Source organism: Bufo gargarizans, chromosome 4 (assembly GCF_014858855.1).
Source record: "Bufo gargarizans isolate SCDJY-AF-19 chromosome 4, ASM1485885v1, whole genome shotgun sequence".
NCBI lineage: Eukaryota > Metazoa > Chordata > Amphibia > Anura > Bufonidae > Bufo > Bufo gargarizans.
The window spans coordinates 177,317,714-177,342,110 of NC_058083.1; positions in this window are offsets into that span (position 1 = coordinate 177,317,714).

Below are 24,397 nucleotides of genomic sequence, written 5' to 3' on the forward strand. Positions count from 1 at the left end.
CGGGGACGTGTGTTGAATTGATTAATCATTGTCAAATTAACGACATCCTGAAATAATTTTGTTATGAGCTCTGTACTTGCTTTGTATTGGAATTGATGGGGATTTTTTAAATTGTCTGCAATATTTCTAATAAAGAAATCATAATAAAGTCTCTTAATAGTTTATTTTATGTATTAAAAACCCATACAACTTAAAAAAAAAAAAAAAAACAATAATGTTTTTTTCTATGAAAAATTATCCAGCCGATCGCTTTTAGTCTGATCATAATAAAGCAACGGCCTTATCTGGGGTGTGGCAACATTGCCAACACACTCATAGAGGTGATGATCGCTTCATTGTGATACGCAAGCCCCTTCACCACAACAAGGTACCGATCACGAAGGGGAATTGACATATGTATGTGCCTTTTTTTTGTTTTGTTTTTGCAGCCACAGTGCAGCACTAGAGGCCAGAAAAATTTGGCATGTACACATGCCTGAAAAATTAGGTATTGTAGCAGCCGCTGCTATAGCAGCGGCCGGAAAAATTGATGTTTTCCAGGCAGAAAGGTGACTAAAACAATACGGCTTGAACCCTAGTTGGTGGCGGAGAATTCACGAAAGTCATCCGGTATGCAGACATTAAATACAGCAGCGTGGGGACCATTTTGATGTTTTCCAGGCAGAAAGGTGACTAAAACAATGCGGCTTGAACCCTAGTTGGTGGCGGAGAGTTCACAAAAGTCATCCGGTATGCAGACATTAAATACAGCAGTGTGGGGATCATTTTGAGGCCAAGGCATGTCATCAGGCCTTTTGTTAGTCAAACGTATCCCCCACTGTCAGTCCCTTTGGGATCCATGCCTCATTCATCTTAATGAAGGTGAGGTAATCAACACTTTTTTGACCATGGCGACTTCTTTTGTCAGTGACAATGCCTCCTGCTGCACTGAAGGTCCTTTCTGACAGGACACTTGAAGCGGGGCAGGCCAGAAGTTCTATCGCAAACTGGGATAGTTCAGGCCACAGGTCAAGCCTGCACACCCAGTAGTCAAGGAGTTCATCGCTCCTCAGAGTGTTGATATCTGCAATTAAGGCGAGGTAGTCTGCTACCTGTCGGTCGAGTCGTTCTCTAAGGCTGGATCCCGAAGGGCTATGGCGATGTGTAGGACTGAAAAAGCTCTGCATGTCCTCCATCAACAACACATCTGTAAAGCGTCCTGTCCTTGCCGCCGTGGTCGTGGTAGGAGGAGGATTAATTTCACCTCTTCCCCTGTTAGATTCCCGTTGTGCTGTGACATCCCCCTTATAAGCTGTGTAAAGCATATTTTTTAGTTTAGTTTTGAACTGCTGCATCCTTTCTGACTTATACCGGGGGTCTAGTAGCGTGGCCACACAGTACAGGTCATTCTCCTTCATCCTTTTTATACTAGGGTCCCTCAACAGACATGACAGCATGAAATACCCCATTTGCACAAGGTTGGATGCCGAGCTACTCATTTCCCGTTCCTCCTCCTCACTGATGTCATTGACAGTTTGTTCTTCCCCCAGCCACGTACAACACCACGGGTCCCAGATAGGTGACAACAACGAGCACCCTGGGATGCCTGCTGTGGTTGGTCTTTCTCCTCATCAAAGCCACATTCCTCCTCTGACTCCTCTTCCTCATACTCTTCTTGCAGCGTTGCCGCAGGTCCGGCAAGCGATGATGACAAGGCTGTTTCTGGTGGTGATGGTGACCACAACTCTTCCTCTTCACGCTCATCTACAGCCTGATCGCAGGGCACGCTCCAGGAAGAAAACAAATGGGATGAGGTCGCTGATGGTGCCTTCGGTGCGACTGACTTGGTTTGTCACCTCCTCAAAAGGACGCATGAGCCTACAGGCATTGCGCATGAGCGTCCAGTAACGTGGCAAAAAAATTCCCAGCTCCGCAGAGGCTGTCCTACTGCCCCGGTCATACAAATACTCGTTGACGGCATTTTCTTGTTGGAGCAGGCGGTCGAACATTAGGAGTGTTGAATTCCAACGTGTCGGGCTGTCGCAAATCAAGCGCCTCACTGGCATGTTGTTTCAGAGCTGAATGTCTGAAAAGTGTGCCATGGCCGTGTAGGAACTCCTGAAATGGCCACACACCTTCCTGGCCTGCTTGAGGACGTCCTGTAAGCCTGGGTACTTAGACACAAAGCGTTGTACGATGAGATTCAACACATGTGCCATGCACAGCACATGTGACAACTAGCCCAAATTCAATGGCGCTAACAAATTGCTTCCATTGTCACACACCACTTTGCCGATCTCTAGTTGGTGCGGGCTCAGCCACTGATCCCCCTGTGCGTTCAGGGCGGACAGGAGTGCTGGTCCGGTGTGGCTCTCTGCTTTCAGGCAAGTCAACCCCAAGACAGCGTGACACTGTTGTATCCGGGATGTGGAATAGCCCCTGGGGAGCTGGGGGGATTCAGTTGATGTTCAGCCAGACGCCGCAGCAGAAGAGGATTCAGCCGAGGAGGTTATCGAAGAGGATGGAGTAGAGGAGGTGGCAGTAGGCCTGCCTGCAAGTCGTGGCGGTGTCACCAACTCTGCTGCAGAGCCACGCATTCCATGCTTGGCAGCCATCAGCAGGTTGACCCAATGCGCAGTGTAGGTGATATACCTGCCCTAAGCGTGCTTTGCAGACCAGGTATCAGTGGTCAGATGGACCCTTGCCCCAACACTGTATGCCAGAGATGCCATGACTTCCTTTTCAATCACTGAGTAGAGGTTTGGGATTGCCTTATTTGAAAAAAAAATTCGTCCGGGTACCTTCCACTGTGGTGTCCCAATAGCGACAAATTTTTTGAAGGCCTCAGACTCCACCAGCTGGTATGGTAAAAGCTCCCTCAAGCCATCTGTCAGACGCCGGGCAAGGGGGTGACTCTGTGACATTGGCTTCTTACGCTCAAACATTTCCTTTACAGACACCTGACTGTGGGCAGATGAGATGGGACTGCTGAAGGTGAGAGGTGGAGTGGCGGGTGGTTGAGAGGGGGCAAGGAGGACAGCAGTGGTTGACATAGCTGAAGATGCTGAACCAGGAGGAGGATGGTGGCTTTGAGCTTGTGTGCTGCTTCTACTCGTCATCATGTGTTGATCCCATAGGCGTTTGTGATGTGCGATCATGTGCCTTCGCAAAGCAGTTGTACCTAGGTGGGTGTTGGATTTCCCACGACTCAGTTTCTTTTGGCACAGGTTGCAAATGGCATCGTTGTTGTCAGAGGCAGACACACAAAAAAAATGCCACACTGCTGAGTTTTGCAATGACGGCATTCTGGTGGTGGCAACAGCATGCGTTGATTGGCGTCAACGCATGCTGGCTGACCCCGGGTGCCGATGCATGCTGTCTGACTGTGCCACTAGCTCCTTGCAACAACCTCCCCCTGCTTCCAACTCGTCTCCTCCTTCTCTCTGTCTCCCCTTCTGAACTTTCCCCCTCTTCTTCTTCTCTTCGAGCACGCACCCATGTGGCATCCACGGACACATCGTCATGATCAACCACTTCACTTGTATCTGACACCTCAGCAAAGAAAGCAGCAGTGGGTACAACATCATCATCATCACACTGTACGTCCATGTGTGTAATGCTGCCTGACTGAGACATATCCCTGTTATCTACATCCCCTGGCAATAATGGTTCTGCATCACTAATTTCATCCAACTGATGTGTAAATAACTCCTCTGAGGGATCAAGTGAAGCGGCTGTGGTGGCTGCGGCGGGCGGGAGAGTGGTAACTTGAGAGCAGGTGACCAGAGCTGAGCTGGAGGAGGATGTAGCGTCAAGGTTCTTAGCGGAAGCTGTTGAAGATTGGGTGTCCTGTGTAAGCCAGTCAACTATTTTCTCAGAATTTTTTGGGTTCAGGGTACGTGGCCTCTGAACACTGGGCATTATTCCAGGGCCAGTGGAAATCACAGCACCACGACCACAATGGCCCCTGCGGGGTGGCCTGCCTCTGCCTGACATTTTTTTTTAGATAAGTGGTACTATGCGTGCAAGGTACTGTGCCACCCTATATAAGTTGTGGGCAGTGGGCACAGTACAGTCTGTGTGGGCCTGACACACACAGGCTTGCAATTTGCAAATGTGATATCACAGAAAAATTTGTAATAGAATCTTTTTTTTATCTGCAAGGTATTTGAGTGAATGACATCCTGTAACGGTATGAGTGGAGGTCTAGCCACTAGCCAGTGGCCACAATACAGTCTGTGTGGGCCTGACACACACGGGCTTGCAAATGTGATTATGTCACAGAAAAATATTAAATATAATTTTTTTTTTATCTGCGAGGTATTTTCTGTCACACCCTGTATGAATGGTGTGCACGTGCTGTCTGTGACTGAGTCTGCAGCCTCTCACACACGGGCAGCCAGGCAACTGCAATATATACAGTACAGACCAAAAGTTTGGACACACCTTCTCATTCAAAGAGTTTTCTTTATTTTCATGACTATGAAAATTGTAGATTCACACTGAAGGCATTAAAACTATGAATTAACACATGTGGAATTATATACGTACATAACAAAAAAGTGTAAAACAACTGAAAATATGTCATATTCTAGGTTCTTCAAAGTAACCACCTTTTGCTTTGATTACTGCTTTGCACACTCTTGGCATTCTCTTGATGAGCTTCAAGAGGTAGTCACCTGAAATGGTCTTCCAACAGTCTTGAAGGAGTTCCCAGAGATGCTTAGCACTTGTTGGCCCTTTTGCCTTCACTCTGCGGTCCAGCTCACCCCAAACCATCTCGATTGGGTTCAGATCCGGTGACTATGGAGGCCAGGTCATCTGGCGCAGCACCCCATCACTCTCCTTCATGGTCAAATAGACCTTACACAGCCTGGAGGTGTGTTTGGGGTCATTGTCCTGTTGAAAAATAAATGATGGTCCAACTAAACGCAAACCGGATGGAATAGCATGCCGCTGCAAGATGTTGTCACGGCCATGCTGGTTCAGTATGCCTTCAATTTTGAATAAATCCCCAACAGTGTCACCAGCAAAGCACCCCCACACCATCACACCTCCTCCTCCATGCTTCACGGTGGGAACCAGGCATGTAGAGTCCATCCGTTCACCTATTCTGCATCGCACAAAGACATGGTGGTTGGAACCAAAGATCTCAAATTTGGACTCATCGGACCAAAGCACAGATTTCCACTGGTCTAATGTCCATTCCTTGTGTTCTTTAGCCCAAACAAGTCTCTTCTGCCTGTTGCCTGTCCTTAGCAGTGGTTTCCTAGCAGATATTCTACCATGAAGGCCTGATTCACACAGTCTCCTCTTAACAGTTGTTCTAGAGATGTGTCTGCTGCTAGATCTCTGTGTGGCATTGACTTGGTCTCTAATCTGAGCTGCTGTTAACCTGCGATTTCTGAGGCTGGTGACTCGGATGAACTTATCCTCCGCAGCAGAGGTGACTCTTGGTCTTCCTTACCTGGGGCGGTCCACATGTGAGCCTCATTCTTTGTAGCCCTTGATGGATTTTGTGACTGCACTTGGGGACACTTTCAAAGTTTTCCCAATTTTTGGACTGACTGACCTTTATTTCTTAAAGTAATGATGGCCACTCGTTTTTCTTTACTTAGCTGCTTTTTTCTTGCCATAATACAAATTCTAACAGTCTATTCAGTAGGACTATCAGCTGTGTATCCTCCTGACTTCTCCACAACGCAACTGATGGTCCCAAGCCCATTTATAAGGCAAGAAATCCCCCTTTTTAAACCTGACAGGGCACACCTGTGAAGTGAAGACAATTTCAGGTGACTACCTCTTGAAGGTCATCAAGAGAATGCCAAGAGTGTGCAAAGCAGTAATCAAAGCAAAAGGTGGCTACGTTGAAGAACCTAGAATATTACATATTTCCAGTTGTTTTACATTTTTTTGTTATGTATATAATTCCACATGTGTTAATTCATAGTTTTGATGCCTTCAGTGTGAATCTACAATTTTCATAGTCATGAAAATAAAGAAAACTCTTTGAATGAGAAGGTGTGTCTAAACTTTTGGTCTGTACTGTATATATATATATATATTGTGGGGATGTGCTCGTGGTAGGCTACGGTAGCGGCGGCAGTATTGAGGCAATCACAGACAGTCTTTGTGATACATCGTGACTTTATTTACACCAAAGGCATAACAGGCAATGTGCAGACCACACAGGTGCATATCCACATAGTGCATAAAACAAAAGTCCTTCCATAGAAAATAAACAGCAGGTTTGAGTCACCTTGTTTTGGACAGACCACAGCAGTTCTGCAGGCTTGTAAGCTACCTGCCTTTGTCTCCCTCAGGCCAGAGCCCCTTCTGCTCATAGCACCACAGGTCCCAGGGCTATCCTTCAATGTGTGCTGCGCCCAGACTCTCCTTCACCAGCACTGACTCTGTCTGTGGAAATCTCCAGCACAGCAAGACACACCCCACCCCCATCATCAGCAGGCTGGGTTCTTTAAAGGCCCAGCTCCACCAAAAACCTGGGCTGGCCGTGGGGAACAGGCACCCCCCCCAGCTCTTTACCTGTTCCCAGTAAGAACCGGCCCGGACACGCTGCGCCAGCAGCATTCGCCGCTGTAACTGCAATGATCCGGTTCTTACTCCACCGAGGCCAGGACCTCTGGTGGCACGTATCGTCCGTCCATTATTATTCCGGGGACTCTCCTACAATACATATATATATATATATATATATATATATATAAAAAAGCACACTGATGTACCAGCCCTGAAAAGGGCTTTTTGGGGTGCTGTCAGGACACTGTTCTTACAGCAGATGAGTCTGTGGACACAGAACAATTCCCTAGCTAACGCTTTCCCTATTGAATCAGCAGCAGCACTGTCCCTCCTCTCACTGTGAATGCAGCTTCCGAATGAATCTAAAATGGATGCTGTCCAGGGGGTGGGAGGGTCTGGGAGGGAGGGTCTGCTGCTGATTGGCTGGAATGTGTCCGCTGAATGTGAGGTACAAAGTTTACTCAATGATGATGTATAGGGGGCGGACCGAACATTGCATATGTTCGCCCGCCGTGGGGAACGCGAACAAGCTATGTTCGCCGGGAACTATTCGCCGACGAATAGTTCGGGACATCACTACTCATGTGCAGTGTTGTCGAAGGAAACATGAGGTACAAGGTGCACAAGGCAGATGGAAGAGAGCCTGAGGGGCTTCAGGACATGAACCTGAGCGAGTTATGCATTGACTGGGAAACATTGGTAGCTGCAAATCATTGGGAGTTTGAAAATGTGTCACAACCTAGTCCCACTATGGAGTCACTGTCAGTGTACAAAGGATCAAAATTGGAAAGAAAAGATGACATAGAGATGGAGTCAGTAATAGTGACTTGGACACAAGACACAAGACACAAGAGACTGTTAAGGGCCAGAGATCTGCACTGAGGAAACAACCAGTGAGGTACCTGAACAGAAAGTTGACTCCCATAGAGGAAAGATACAGTCAATGGCCAAGTATGTTTGGCCATTGAGTGGGCAGTGGAATCCATAAAATACTGCTTGTGTGGTGCAAAACAGTTTTTTTACAAACTGGGCTCGGCTGGCCTGGGTGTGGCGGAGCAATGAAAAAAGTGTGATAGTGGCCACATTTTCCAGACTGCATGGTGCGATGTGGAAAAATGCCCAGACCTGAAGAACAGGAAAGGGGTGGGGGATATGTAGTGAAGTGTATGGTAGAGGTGTGGAGGGGGTGTATATCTCACCCGGGTTCCAGTTTAGTTGGATGAGGTAGCAGAAATCCAGAGTTGTGTTTTGCTTCAGCTAGGCATAGCTTTCTGGAGATCTTTTGTTTAAGTTACTGTATATGGGCTGGATTTCTTTGGACAGGGAGACAGGTTGGTAGTAGGAATCTCTCAAACCACACCCCTAGTTCACTACAGGTTCCCTGGCTCCAAGTGAGGCCAGCTACGATAATCACTGAGGGATAAATCAATCCTCAGTGTGTGTGTGTATGGGAGAGGAATTGAGACGGAAGCCTGCAGAGGCTTTGTGTGGTTCCAGCCAGGAGGTCTTGGGGGGCCACAAGGCCGAGTAAAGCCTGAGAGAACTGTTGGACTGTATCCCCCAAGGTATAGCATGGTCACAGTCAGGAGGACTGGTGGACCGAGACCCCAGTGTGGCATGTTGGTCACAGCCAGGAGGCTGCTGGACCATATGGCTATGTGAAGCTGGATTTCTCAACGTGAACAGCGACCTATAGGTGAGATAGGAAAGTGCTGTGTATTAATGAGACTCTAGATGGGCAAGGTTTGTTTATTTTTGTGGCATCCGCTCGTGTGAAACAGCCCTTACAGTTGCTTCACTGGACAGAATCACCTTTATTTATACAGCACCAATAACAATACATTACCATCACAGGGCACATGTAAAAACTAAATCAGGTCCCTTTATCCAGGACAATTTAGCAGGCAATTGTCGGGAAGGAAGTGTTCATTCCAAGCAAGTGCCTGCTTGTCACACTTTTATATGCCATGATCTCCTCTACAGTATGGGGAGGAGTGATTGCTAATGCCATCATTCATCCCCATACAGAATCATTGTTTGCCAGCAGTAGAATGTGTTTAGAGGGACCAACCTTCTGTTGTCAAACAAAGATTTAGGTGTCCACACAAATGAGTTTATTATCTGATGAATAAGTGTTTAGATCATCAACGGGTAATCGGTGGCACCTTTACTCAGCAGGATAAATGCTAACAAGCATTCCTGTGAACACTTGTTATGCTACTTTCACACTAGCGTTTCTCTTTTCTGGTATTGAGATCCAGCAGAGGATCTCAATACCAGAGAAAAACGATTCTGTTTTGTCACAATTTATTGTCAATGGGGACAAAACGTAACTGAACAGAATGCAATGCATTCCGTTTAGTTTGGCTGCGTTCCCATACCGAAGAGTAACTGCAAGCTGCCGTTTTCTTTCCATTATAGAATGCAGAGCAAAACAGATCCGGCACGACCCACAATGCAAGTCAATGGGGACGGATCCGTTTTCTCTGACACAATAGAAAACAGATCCGTTCCCCATTGACTTTCAATGGTGTTCGTGACGGATCAGTCCTTGCTATGTGAAAGATAATACAACCGGATCTATTCATAATAGATGCAGGTGGTTGTTTTATCCATAACTGAAGCGTTTTTGGTGATCCCTGCCGGACAGGCAAAAAACGCGAGTCTGAAAATAACCTTAGCAGTTATCTGGCCGATACTCTGCCTGTGTATAGCGGCCTTAGGTAACAAACTAATCAACAAGAGAAGTGAGGGCTCAGCTCGCAAAATCCTACAATATATTGTTATTTTAATTTCTATGTGGGGGTCTTCTCAAGAAGATGGGCAGTATGCATGGTTTATAGAAATGTTAATAGTTTATTTTTATCAATTAACAAAATGCAAAGTGAATGAAAGAAAAAAAATCTAAGGCTACTTTCACTCCGGCAGGGTCCAGCAAAAACGCTTCCATTACTGATAATTCAACCATCTGCATCCATTATGAACGGATTCGGTTGTATTATCTTTAACATTTCTTTAACATTGCCGTTTTTTATCGTGGCAGATTGTAGCAGAGAAAACTTCCCCATTGACTTGCATTAGGGTAATGACTGATCGATTTTTCAATTTTTTCCAGGACGGAAGGCAAAATACAACATGTTGCGGTTTGCTCTTCGGTCTGGGAACGCAACTAGACGGAACGGAGCATTCTGTTCTGTTCAGTTTTGTCCTCGTTGACAACGAATTGGGACAAAACTGAAGCGTTTTTTTTTCCAGTATTGAGACCCTATGACGGAACTCAATATCGGAAAACTTTAGAGCTAGTGTGAAAGTACCCTAAATCAAATGAATATTTGGTTTCACCATCCTTTGCCTTCAGTGTCTTCTAGGCACACTTGCACAAAGACAGGGATTTTATAGGATTATAGTCTGAAACATGACTAATTATCCAATTATACAAAATAGATGATGATAATCATTTTCGTACATAGGTTTTAAACACAGTCAATTAGGCTGAATTCACATATGCGCTGTGAACGCTGGCAGTCTGTTCCAGAATTCACTGTATCCAGTATGTCTGGATACCACCATGCACCGCCGGATCCCCATTCACTGTAATTGGATCTGGCAGGGATCTAGGCCTTTTCTGGCATACATGCCGGCTTTCAGCCAGACAAAAAATGCTGCGTGTAGAATTTTTTTACCCAGCGTATATGCCAGATATAGTGAATATCGGTAGTCTATTCCTCAGAATACCAGAGTTCACAGCGCATATGTGAAAGCGGCCTAACTAACATAAACAACTGTGTAGAAGGCTTAAAACTGGGCAAGACACAGACAAACTCTGCTACAGACATAAATCTGTGGAAGACTGTTTCATGTCACAGGTCATACACCATGGCAAGACTGATTACAGTAACAAGACACAATGTAGTTATACTGCATCAGCAAGGCTTCTCCCAGGCAAAGATCTCAAAGGAGATTTGGTTTTCAAATTGTGCTGTTCAAGCTATTTTGAATACGCACAAAGAAAAGAGTAACGTTGAGGACTGTAAACTCAATGGTCGGACAAGTAAACATGAAATACACATCTGGGGTCATTTTTTAAACTGGTGTAAAGTAGAACTGGCTCAGTTGCCCATATCAACTAATCAGATTCCACCTTTCACTTTCCAAATGAGCTGTCAAAAATGAATGGTAAAATCTGATTGGTTTCTATGGGCAACTGAGCCAGTTCTTTCATCTGCTGTACTGTTTTGCTTGCCCGACCGCTGCGTTTGCAGTCCTCAACGTTGCCGTTTCTTTGTGCGTCTTCAGAAGAACTTTGATAAATGGCGACCATCATGTTTATTTCTCTTCTAAAAATGGATGATGTCCAGGAGTGCCATCAGCTCAGAACTGGCAGAAACCAGTGGCACCCAGTTACACCATCTATTGTTCAGAAAAGTCTGAACAGAAGTGGTTTTCATGGAAGAATTTTGGCCAAAAAGATAAACTTTCAATGAAAAAGGCACATTGACTCAACTATGCACAAAACTGAACTGATGTGCAGCAAAAATGGCAGCAGGTGCTCTAGACTTGGGGTGCACAACCTTTTCTGGTTGGGGGCCACATTGTCTTACTGAAAGAATCCCAAGGACCGAAAATAAAAGTTAACGGGGTATTACCAACTGAAATACTGTATTTATGGTATATTGTACATACAGTATATACTATAAAAGTCTGGTTACACCTCCAGGATTCCCATCTAATGTGAAATGTGAGCAGCCACAGGACATAGACATCCATGTCTGTCACCAGATGGTTGGTGGCTGCGCAGAATATCAAGGGCCGCATGTGAACCCCGGGCCTGCAGGTTTTGCACCCCTGCTCTAGACTGATGAGTCAAATGATGAAATATTTGGCTATACTGTTTTTCTTTTCACCAAGTACTTGGGAGCAGTAACGAGTGTATGCAATCAACAATGAAGCATGGTAGAGCTTCCTTTTAAGTTTGGGGTTGTATTTCAGCAAATGGAGTTGGGGATTTGGTCAGTGCTGACTAATGCAGGCAGATACTTATCCACTATGCAATACCATCATGAAGGCATCTGGCTTCAAATATATTCTGCAACAGGACAATAACCCCCAAATATACAGCCAATGTCATTAAGAACTATCTTCAGAGTAAAAAAGACCAAGGAGTCCTGGGAGTGATTATATGGCCCCCAAAGAGCTCGTATCTCAACATCATTGATTCTGTCTGGGATTGCATGAAGAGACAGAATTATATGAGAGAGACTATATCTACAAAAGATCAGTCTTTAGTTCTCCAATATGTTTGGAACAACCTCCTTGCAGAGTTCCTTCAAAAACTATGTGCAAATTATTTTGATTCTCCCTTTGATCACTCAATTAGCATTGTTAATTGCTAAAAATAATCACTAATATTCTTGAAACATTCTTAATATGCAGCATTTTTTCCATACATTCGTAACATTTTTGCACAATCCTGTATATATTAATACACATTTTATATCATACACTATGTTGTAAAGAAAGGGCTATTTTACGTATTTTCCTCAAATCTCCATAGTTAAGGCATTTTGTGTATATGAGTACTTAAGATCATGTCCGACATAACCTTTGCTTACACCAGGTATATTCTTGCATTTCTTCTAGATGGCTAACATATTAAACCTGAGATTGGCTGCAAAGTTCAGCGTGAAAGTCACCTTTTAGCTAGCAAGTGATTTTTTTTTTTTATATTTGAATAGGCATCTATTAGAAAATCTATTTGCAAAACTACACATCAGAAAATTGAAATGCGGTCATCATAAAAAAAAACTCCATCTTCACAAATAATTTCCAATATTTTCTTCTCAGTATTCCATAAACTATAATATTTTTAGAACTAATTTATACATATTTATGTTGTACAGTATGCGATCTTACTTTTTGTGAGACAGGTCATATTTTGTATAAATGTACTATTTTGAGTAAAAAACATTATCACTTTCACTTTATATATTTATGAGTCGCAATTTTAAATGGCACTCCATTCCACAGTGGCCACTCTAAGTAGTTAGGGTAGGTTCACATTACCATTTTTTTTCCTGTTCTTTTGTCAGAAGAATATATATATATATATATATATATATAAATAAAAAAAACTGGTTCTTTATTTTGAGCTTCCATTATGCTCAGTTATTCTCATTTTGCATCTATTTTAGCCATTTAAGTCTGAGATCTGTCATTTTAGATGGAAAAAAGGTCCTCCACAAAGTTCTTTTTTCCATCTAAAATGGCTAAAACAGATGCAAAATGAGCATAACTGGGTTTAATGGATGCTCAAAATAAAAAACAGACAGGAGGACACAATGCTGGGTCACAAGCCCTAGGTGTCCCTGAGTCTGTCTCTATCCCCACTCTCACTTACAAACCCTAGAGTCTTCCTTCCTATATTTAGACTGCCCAGCTTCGTCCAACAGATGTGAACAGGTCCGATCACTCCTGACACCACTGATGGTCAAAAACAAACAACTGACAGAAAAAAAGGAGTTGGCAATACAGTGTCCCTGCCTGACTTAATCAGGCCTTGATGATACAACACTAACGTCACTCAGCAAAATAGGGACTTGATATTATCCCTTATAATAGTAAACAAACATGACCCGATGCGTTTCATTAGTGGTTACCAATTCCTCAGGGGACTAAATTATATACTTATTTATGACCACAAGATACCAGGCCACATTTATCAAATTAGACACTTTGTAAACTGCCGTACCAAGAGGGTGGTCTACAAGGCAAACTCTAAGTGTGGCCTGGAGTACGTAGGCAAAACTACCCGTGAGCTGCGGTGACGGCTGGGGGAACACCTCGGAGACATAAGAAATAAAAGAGAGACACCATTGGCAAAACACATTAATAGCGTACATAATGGTGACTATTCCAATTTGAAATTCATAGGGATTGAGGTGGTCCCACGAACAGGACGAGGAGGAGATTGGGACAGGAGGGTCCTTCAGAGAGAAACATGGTGGATTTTTCAGCTCAACACGGTGCACCCCATGGGGCTCAATGAGCAATTATCTTTTAGTTGCTATATTGATCCTTGAATAATCACTGTCTACCACCTTCCCTCCTGCCCAAAGACTCCATTAGGCAACCAGTGTTTTGCGTCCTTTTGATATGGATGCGATCCACTGTTGTGCCATGTTCATATTAGAGGATGACCTTAGTTGCTGAGATAAGGATGCTACATAGGTAATTGTTGCTATGTCAGAAAGTATAAAGATTAGCCTTTTAAACTCTGTAATACCTTTATAGGGTCTGCGGACTTGGCAAATCCCCAGGGTATGGGCATATTATTAGAGCACTGCATGCGGTTGACTATCGTTGCCCAGCAGTAGTCTAACCTAATGTATTGCGACCACCCTGCCCACCAGTGATGTCGTCATGTTAGAGCGGTTGTCAGGCAATCAATGGGTATCTGCATTTTGAATACTTCCTGGAGCCGCTTGATCACGTGACCATGAGAGGAACACATGATTCAACATGTGATCCGGTCACGTGACGGAGAAAGGGCGTGATTGGGCGGAGGATGGGCGGAGAAGCGCAGCGCTTTAAACAAGCCGCCAGTGTACTCACACCGCTGCTGCCACACGCAGGACGCCGAGGAGGACATCCACATCACCTGTCTGCATACAATGCCCATCTAACATTGAGCAGATAAGTAAGGTGAATGGTGACTCTGTGCCTTTGAACTGTCGCTGCTAAGCGCTTTGGGCACACCTCATTGAATAGTTGGTATTAGTTATTGGCAAAATCTGACCATAATGACTTATTCAATGCTAGGGAGTGAACACCATATGAGCCTTTTGAGAATTGAATAAAAGTGGATTTGTGCAGATTAGACAATATCAGCTTGGATTGTAACTGAACTGTGTTCATCTGACACACCTTATTTGTGACCTGGTTGGTATCTTGTGGTCATAAGAAAAGTAGACTTGCGCTGATTAGACTATATCATCTTGGATTGTAACTTATTTGTGTTTATTTGATACATCTGATTTCTGACTTGGTATCTTGTGGTCATAAGTAGAGTTGAGCGAACACCTGGATGTTCGGGTTCGAGAAGTTCGGCCGAACTTCCCGAAAATGTTCGGGTTCGGGATCCGAACCCGATCCGAACTTCGTCCCGAACCCGAACCCCATTGAAGTCAATGGGGACCCGAACTTTTCGGCACTAAAAAGGCTGTAAAACAGCCCAGGAAAGGGCTAGAAGGCTGCAAAAGGCAGCAACATGTAGGTAAATCCCCTGCAAACAAATGTGGATAGGGAAATGAATTAAAATAAAAATTAAATAAATAAAAATTAACCAAAATCAATTGGAGAGAGGTCCCATAGCAGAGAATCAGGCTTCACGTCACCCACCACTGGAACAGTCTATTCTCAGATATTTAGGCCCCGGCACCCAGGCAGAGGAGAGAGGTCCCGTAACAGAGAATCTGTCTTCATGTCAGCAGAGAATCAGTCTGCATGTCATAGCAGAGAATCAGGCTTCACGTCAGCCACCACTGCAACAGTCCATTGTCATAAATTTAGGCCCAGCACCCAGGCAGAGGAGAGAGGTCCCGTAACAGAGGATCTGGCTTCATGTCAGCAGAGAATTAGTCTGCATGTCATAGCAGAGAATGAGGCTTCACGTCAGCCACCACTGCAACAGTCCATTGGCATATATTTAGGCCCAGCACCCAGGCAGAGGAGAGAGGTCCCGTAACAGACAATCTGGCTTCATGTCAGCAGAGAATCAGTCTGCATGTCATAGCAGAGAATCAGGCTTCACGTCAGCCACCACTGCAACAGTCCATTGTCATAAATTTAGGCCCAGCACCCAGGTAGAGGAGAGAGGTCCCGTAACAGAGGATCTGGCTTCATGTCAGCAGAGAATTAGTCTGCATGTCATAGCAGAGAATGAGGCTTCACGACAGCCACCACCGCAACAGTCCATTGGCATATATTTAGGCCCAGCACCCAGGCAGAGGAGAGAGGTCCCGTAACAGACAATCTGGCTTCATGTCAGCAGAGAATCAGTCTGCATGTCATAGCAGAGAATCAGGCTTCAAGTCACCCACCACTGCAACAGTCCATTGTCATAAATTTAGGCCCAGCACCCAGGCAGAGGAGAGAGGTCCCGTAACAGACAATCTGGCTTCATGTCAGCAGAGAATTAGTCTGCATGTCATAGCAGAGAAAGAGGCTTCACGTCACCCACCACTGTAAGAGTCCATTTTCATAAGTTTAGGCCCAGCACCCAGGCAGAGGAGAGAGGTCCCGTAACAGAGGATCTGGCTTCATGTCAGCAGAGAATCAGTCTTCATGTCATAGCAGAGAATCAGGCTTCACGTCAGCCACCACTGTAAGAGTCCATTTTCATAAGTTTAGGCCCAGCACCCAGGCAAAGGAGAGAGGTCCCGTAACAGACAATCTGGCTTCATGTCAGCAGAGAATTAGTCTGCATGTCATAGCAGAGAATGAGGCTTCACGTCACCCACCACTGCAACAGTCCATTGGCATATATTTAGGCCCAGCACCCAGGTAGAGGAGAGAGGTCCCGTAACAGACAATCTGGCTTCATGTCAGCAGAGAATCAGTCTTCATGTCATAGCAGAGAATCAGGCTTCACGTCACCCACCACTGTAACAGTCCATTTTCATAAGTTTAGGCCCAGCACCCAGGCAGAGGAGAGAGGTCCCGTAACAGACAATCTGGCTTCATGTCAGCAGAGAATTAGTCTGCATGTCATAGCAGAGAATGAGGCTTCACGTCAGCCACCACTGCAACAGTCAATTGGCATATATTTAGGCTCAGCACCCAGGCAGAGGAGAGAGGTCCCGTAACAGACAATCTGGCTTCATGTCAGCAGAGAATTAGTCTGCATGTCATAGCAGAGAATGAGGCTTCACGTCAGCCACCACTGCAACAGTCCATTGGCATATATTTAGGCCTAGCACCCAGGCAGAGGAGAGAGGTCCCGTAACAGACAATCTGGCTTCATGTCAGCAGAGAATTAGTCTGCATGTCATAGCAGAGAATGAGGCTTCACGTCAGCCACCACTGCAACAGTCCATTGGCATATATTTAGGCCCAGCACCCAGGCAGAGGAGAGAGGTCCCGTAACAGACAATCTGGCTTCATGTCAGCAGAGAATTAGTCTGCATGTCATAGCAGAGAATCAGGCTTCACGTCAGCCACCAATGCAACAGTCCATTGGCATATATTTAGGCCCAGCACCCAGGCAGAGGAGAGAGGTCCCGTAACAGACAATCTGGCTTCATGTCAGCAGAGAATCAGTCTTCATATCATAGCAGAGAATCAGGCTTCACGTCACCCACCACTGTAAGAGTCCATTTTCATAAATTTAGGCCCAGCACCCAGGCAGAGGAGAGAGGTCCCGTAACAGAGGATCTGGCTTCATGTCAGCAGAGAATCAGTCTGCATGTCATAGCAGAGAATCAGGCTTCACGTCACCCAACATTGGAACAGTCCTTTTGGCATATATTTAGGCCCCGGCACCCAGACAGAGGAGAGGTTCATTCAACTTTGGGTAGCCTCGCAATATAATGGTAAAATGAAAATAAAAATAGGATTGAATGAGGAAGTGCCCTGGAGTCCAATAATATATGGTTAAGGGGAGGTAGTTAATGTCTAATCTGGACAAGGGACGGACAGATCCTGTGGGATCCATGCCTGGTTCATTTTTATGAACGTCAGCTTGTCCACATTGGCTGTAGACAGGCGGCTGCGTTTGTCTGTAATGACGCCCCCTGCCGTGCTGAATACACGTTCAGACAAAACGCTGGCCACCGGGCAGGCCAGCACCTCCAAGGCATAAAAGGCTAGCTCTGGCCACGTGGACAATTTAGAGACCCAGAAGTTGAATGGGGCCGAACCATCAGTCAGTACGTGGAGGGGTGTGCACATGTACTGTTCCACCATGTTAGTGAAATGTTGCCTCCTGCTAACACGTTGCGTATCAGGTGGTGGTGCAGTTAGCTGTGGCGTGTTGACAAAAGTTTTCCACATCTCTGCCATGCTAACCCTGCCCTCAGAGGAGCTGGCATTGACACAGCTGCCTTGGCGACCTCTTGCTCCTCCTCTGCCTTGGCCTTGGGCTTCCACTTGTTCCCCTGTGACATTTGGGAATGCTCTCAGTAGCGCGTCTACCAACGTGCGCTTGTACTCGCGCATCTTCCTATCACGCTCCAGTGCAGGAAGTAAGGTGGGCACATTGTCTTAGTAGCGTGGATCCAGCAGGGTGGCAACCCAGTAGTCCGCACAGGTTAAAATGTGGGCAACTCTGCTGTCGTTGCGCAGGCACTGCAGCATGTAGTCGCTCATGTGTGCCAGGCTGCCCAGGGGTAAGGACAAGCTGTCCTCTGTGGGAGGCGTATCGTCATCGTCCTGCCTTTCCCCCCAGCCACGCACCAGTGATGGACCCGAGCTGTGTTGGGTGCCACCCCGCTGTGACCATGCTTCATCCTCATCCTCCTCCACCTCCTCCTCATCCTCGTCCTCCTCGTCCTCCAGTAGTGGGCCCTGGCTGGCCACATTTGTACCTGGCCTCTGCTGTTGCCAAAAACCTCCCTCTGAGTCACTTGGAAGAGACTGGCCTGAAAGTGCTAAAAATGACCCCTCTTCCTCCTCCTCCTCCTCCTCCTCCTGGGCCACCTCCTCTTCCATCATCGCCCTAAGTGTTTTCTCAAGGAGACATAGAAGTGGTATTGTAACGCTGATAACGGCGTCATCGCCACTGGCCAAGTTGGTGGAGTACTCGAAACAGCGCAACAGGGCACACAGGTCTCGCATGGAGGCCCAGTCATTGGTGGTGAAGTGGTGCTGTTCTGTAGTGCGACTGACCCGTGCGTGCTGCAGCTGAAACTCCACTATGGCCTGCTGCTGCTCGCACAGTCTGTCCAGCATGTGCAAGGTGGAGTTCCACCTGGTGGGCACGTCGCATATGAGGCGGTGAGCGGGAAGGCCGAAGTTACGCTGTAGCGCAGACAGGCGAGCAGCAGCAGGATGTGAACGCCGGAAGCGCGAACAGACGGCCCGCACTTTATGCAGCAGCTCTGACATGTCGGGGTAGTTGTGTATGAACTTCTGCACCACCAAATTCAGCACATGCGCCAATCAAGGGATGTGCGTCAAATTGGCTAGTCCCAGAGCTGCAACGAGATTTCGCCCATTATCACACACCACCAGGCCGGGCTTGAGGCTCACCGGCAGCAACCACTCGTCGGTCTGTTGTTCTATACCCCGCCACAACTCCTATGCGGTGTGGGGCCTGTCCCCCAAACATATGAGTTTCAGAATGGCCTGCTGACGTTTACCCCGGGCTGTGCTGAAGTTGGTGGTGAAGGTGTGTGGCTGACTGGATGAGCAGGTGGGAGAAGAGGAGGAGGAAGCCGAGAAGGAGGAGGTGGCAACAGGAGGCAAAGAATGTTGCCCTGCGATCCTTGGCGGCGGAAGGACGTGCGCCAAACAGCTCTCCGCCTGGGGCCCAGCTGCCACTACATTTACCCAGTGTGCAGTTAGGGAGATATAGCGTCCCTGGCCGTGCTTACTGGTCCACGTATCTGTGGTTAGGTGGACCTTGCTACAGATGGCGTTGCGCAGTGCACACTTGATTTTATCGGATACTTGGTTTTGCAGGGAAGGCACGGCTCTCTTGGAGAAGTAGTGGCGGCTGGGAACAACATACTGTGGGACAGCAAGCGACATGAGCTGTTTGAAGCTGTCTGTGTCCACCAGCCTAAATGACAGCATTTCATAGGCCAGTAGTTTAGAAATGCTGGCATTCAGGGCCAGGGATCGAGGGTGGCTAGGTGGGAATTTACGCTTTCTCTCAAATGTTTGTGAGATGGAGAGCTGAACGCTGCCGTGTGACATGGTTGAGACGCTTGGTGACGGAGGTGGTGGTGGTGGTGTTGGTGGTACATCCCCTGTTTGCTGGGCGGCAGGTGCCAACGTTCCTCCAGAGGCGGAGGAAGAGGCCGAGGCGGCAGCAGCAGAAGAGGTAGCAGGGGGAGCCTGAGTGACTTCCTTGGTTTTAAGGTGTTTACTCCACTGCAGTTCATGCTTTGCATGCAGGTGCCTGGTCATGCAGGTTGTGCTCAGGTTCAGAACGTTAATGCCTCGCTTCAGGCTTTGATGGCACAGCGTGCAAACCACTCGGGTCTTGTCGTCAGCACATTGTTTGAAGAAGTGCCATGCCAGGGAACTCCTTGAAGCTGCCTTTGGGGTGCTCGGTCCCAGATGGCGGCGGTCAGTAGCAGGCGGAGTCTCTTGGCGGCGGGTGTTCTGCTTTTGCCCACTGCTCCCTCTTTTGCTACGCTGTTGGCTCGGTCTCACCACTGCCTCTTCCTCCGAACTGTGAAAGTCAGTGGCACGACCTTCATTCTATGTGGGGTCTAGGACCTCATCGTCCCTTGCATCGTCTTCCACCCAGTCTTGATCCCTGACCTCCTGTTCAGTCTGCACACTGCAGAAAGACGCAGCAGTTGGCACCTGTGTTTCGTCATCATCAGAGACATGCTGAGGTGGTATTCCCATGTCCTCATCATCAGGAAACATAAGTGGTTGTGCGTCAGTGCATTCTATGTCTTTCACCGCTGGGGAAGGGCTAGGTGGATGCCCTTGGGAAACCCTGCCAGCGGAGTCTTCAAACAGCATAAGAGACTGCTGCATAACTTGAGGCTGAGACAGTTTCCCTGGTATGCATGGGGGTGATGTGACAGACTGATGGGGTTGGTTTTCAGGCGCCATCTGTGCGCTTTCTGCAGAAGACTGGGTGGGAGATAATGTGAACGTGCTGGATCCACTGTCGGCCACCCAATTGACTAATGCCTGTACCTGCTCAGGCCTTACCATCCTTAGAACGGCATTGGGCCCCACCATATATCGCTGTAAATTCTGGCGGCTACTGGGACCTGAGGTAGTTGGTACACTAGGACGTGTGGATGTGGCAGAACGGCCACGTCCTCTCCCAGCACCAGAGGGTCCACTAACACCACCACGACCATGTCCACGTCCGCGTCCCTTACTAGATGTTTTTCTCATTGTTATGGTTCACCACAACAAAAAAAATATTATTTGGCCCAATGTATTGTATTCAAATTCAGCGGGATATAAATTTGAGGCCTAGGATTTAGGCGCTGGGTGACCGGTATGGATTTAGTGACAGAATTAGACTTGGAAATGCACAGTGTGTGAAGTTATTCTGAATGACCCTATGTGCACCTTGAATATTATATACCCTTTTAGGGATAGATTTCAAATAGCTCTGATATAGCAGGAACCACTAAATTATGAAATTGCTAAATTGGGAATTGTATTTCAACCCAGAACAAAAAATGTGCTTTGACGGACACTAAATAACTTTCCCAGCCACAACAGGACAGCGGTAACGAGAGATTTAGTGGGATATAAATTTGAGGCCTAGTATTTAGGCGCTGGGTGACCGGTATGGATTTACTAACAGAATTAGACTTGGAAATGCACAGTAGCGTGTGTGTGAAGTTATTCTGAATGACCCTATGTGCACCTTGAATATTATATACCCTTTTAGGGATAGATTTCAAATAGCTCTGATATAGCAGGAACCACTAAATTATGAAATTGCTAAATTGGGAATTGTATTTCAACCCAGAGCAAAAAATGTGCTTTGACGGACACTAAATAACTTTCCCAGCCACAACAGGACAGCGGTAACGAGAGATTTAGCGGGATATAAATTTGAGGCCTAGTATTTAGGCGCTGGGTGACCGGTATGGATTTAGTGACAGAATTAGACTTGGAAATGCACAGTAGCGTGTGTGTGAAGTTATTCTGAATGACCCTATGTGCACCTTGAATATTATATACCCTTTTAGGGATAGATTTCAAATAGCTCTGATATAGCAGGAACCACTAAATTATGAAATTGCTAAATTGGGAATTGTATTTCAACCCAGAACAAAAAATGTGCTTTGACGGACACTAAATAACTTTCCCAGCCACAACAGTACAGCGGTAACGAGAGATTTAGCGGGATATAAATTTGAGGCCTAGTATTTAGGCGCTGGGTGACCGGTATGGATTTACTAACAGAATTAGACTTGGAAATGCACAGTAGCGTGTGTGTGAAGTTATTCTGAATGACCCTATGTGCACCTTGAATATTATATACCCTTTTAGGGATAGATTTCAAATAGCTCTGCTATAGCAGGAACCACTAAATTATGAAATTGCTAAATTGGGAATTGTATTTCAACCCAGAACAAAAAATGTGCTTTGACGGACACTAAATAACTTTCCCAGCCACAACAGGACAGCGGTAACGAGAGATTTAGCGGGATATAAATTTGAGGCCTAGTATTTAGGCGCTGGGTGACCGGTATGGATTTACTAACAGAATTAGACTTGGAAATGCACAGTAGCGTGTGTGTGAAGTTATTCTGAATGACCCTATGTGCACCTTGAATATTATATACCCTTTTAGGGATAGATTTCAAATAGCTCTGATATAGCAGAAACCACTAAATTATGAAATTGCTAAATTGGGAATTGTATTTCAACCCTGAACAAAAAATGTGCTTTGACGGACACTAAATAACTTGCCCAGCCACAACAGTACAGCGGTAACGACAGATTTAGCGGGATATAAATTTGAGGCCTAGTATTTAGGCGCTGGGTGACCGGTATGGATTTAGTGACAGAATTAGACTGGGATATGACCAAAAAATAACCACACTATTGCTGGTTAAATGCACTTGGTGACGGGCGCAGCTTGCCCCTGATGTAGTATATGGCCAAAAAATGAACAGACTATTGCTGGTTAAATGCACTTGGTGTCACAGCTTGACGAACCACACTACTGAGGGTTAAATGCACTTGGTGACGGGCGCAGCTTGCCCCTGATGTAGTATATGGCCAAAAAATGAACAGACTATTGCTGGTTAAATGCACTTGGTGACGGGCGCAGCTTGCCCCTGATTTAGTATATGGCCAAAAAATGAACAGACTATTGCTGGTTAAATGCACTTGGTGTGATAGCTTGACCAACCACACTACTGAGGGTTTAAATGCACTTGGTGACGGGCGCAGCTTGCCCCTGATGTAGTATATGGCCAAAAAATGAACAGACTATTGCTGGTTAAATGCACTTGGTGTCACAGCTTGACCAACCACACTACTGAGGGTTAAATGCACTTGGTGACGGGCGCAGCTTGCCCCTGATGTAGTATATGGCCAAAAAATGAACAGACTATTGCTGGTTAAATGCACTTGGTGACAGGCGCAGCTTGCCCCTGATTTAGTATATGGCCAAAAAATGAATAGACTATTGCTGGTTAAATGCACTTGGTGTGATAGCTTGACCAACCACACTACTGAGGGTTAAATGCACTTGGTGACGGGTGCAGCTTGCCCCTGATGTAGTATATGGCCAAAAAATGAACAGACTATTGCTGGTTAAATGCACTTGGTGACGGGTGCAGCTTGCCCCTGATTTAGTATATGGCCAAAAAATGAACAGACTATTGCTGGTTAAATGCACTTGGTGTGATAGCTTGACCAACCACACTACTGAGGGTTAAATGCACTTGGTGACGGGTGCAGCTTGCCCCTGATGTAGTATATGGCCAAAAAATGAACAGACTATTGCTGGTTAAATTCACTTGGTGACGGGTGCAGCTTGCCCCTGATTTAGTATATGGCCAAAAAATGAACAGACTATTGCTGGTTAAATGCACTTGGTGTGATAGCTTGACCAACCACACTACTGAGGGTTAAATGCACTTGGTGACGGGCGCAGCTTGCCCCTGATGTAGTATATGGCCAAAAAATGAACAGACTATTGCTGGTTAAATGCACTTGGTGTCACAGCTTGACCAACCACACTACTGAGGGTTAAATGCACTTGGTGACGGGCGCAGCTTGCCCCTGATTTAGTATATGGCCAAAAAATGAACAGACTATTGCTGGTTAAATGCACTTGGTGTGATAGCTTGACCAACCACACTATGAGGGTTAAATGCACTTGGTGACGGGCGCAGCTTGCCCCTGATGTAGTATATGGCCAAAAAATAAACAGACTATTGCTGGTTAAATGCACTTGGTGTGACAGCTTCACCCTGATGTAGGCTTTAGCCAAAAAACAACCACACCATTGAGGGTTAAATGCACTTGGTGACAGGCGCAGCTTGCCCCTGATGTAGTATATGGCCAAAAAATAAACAGACTATTGCTGGTTAAATGCACTTGGTGTGACAGCTTCACCCTGATGTAGGCTTTAGCCAAAAAACAACCACACCATTGAGGGTTAAATGCACTTGGTCGCAGCTTGTGCTGGCGCACCACAAGACACAAAATGGCCGCCGATCACCCCAGAAAAATGTGACTGACAAACGGTCTGGGCAGCCTAAAAACAGTGATCAATTGAGTATCAGCAGCTCAATGACCCACAGCTGCAGATCGATCAATAATCAAGTCCTTTGGAGGAGTTAATCTGCCTAATCTCGCCCTACTGTCGCAGCCGCAACCTCTCCCTACGCTAATCAGAGCAGAGTGACGGGCGGCGCTATGTGACTCCAGCTTAAATAGAGGCTGGGTCACATGGTGCTCTGGCCAATCACAGCCATGCCAATAGTAGGCATGGCTGTGACGGCCTCTTGGGGCAAGTAGTATGACGCTTGTTGATTGGCTGCTTTGCAGCCTTTCAAAAAGCGCCAAGAAAGCGTCACAAAAGCGCCAAGAAAGCGACGAACACCGAACCCGAACCCAGACTTTTACGAAAATGTCCGGGTTCGGGTCCGTGTCACGGACACCCCAAAATTCGGTACGAACCCGAACTATACAGTTCGAGTTCGCTCAT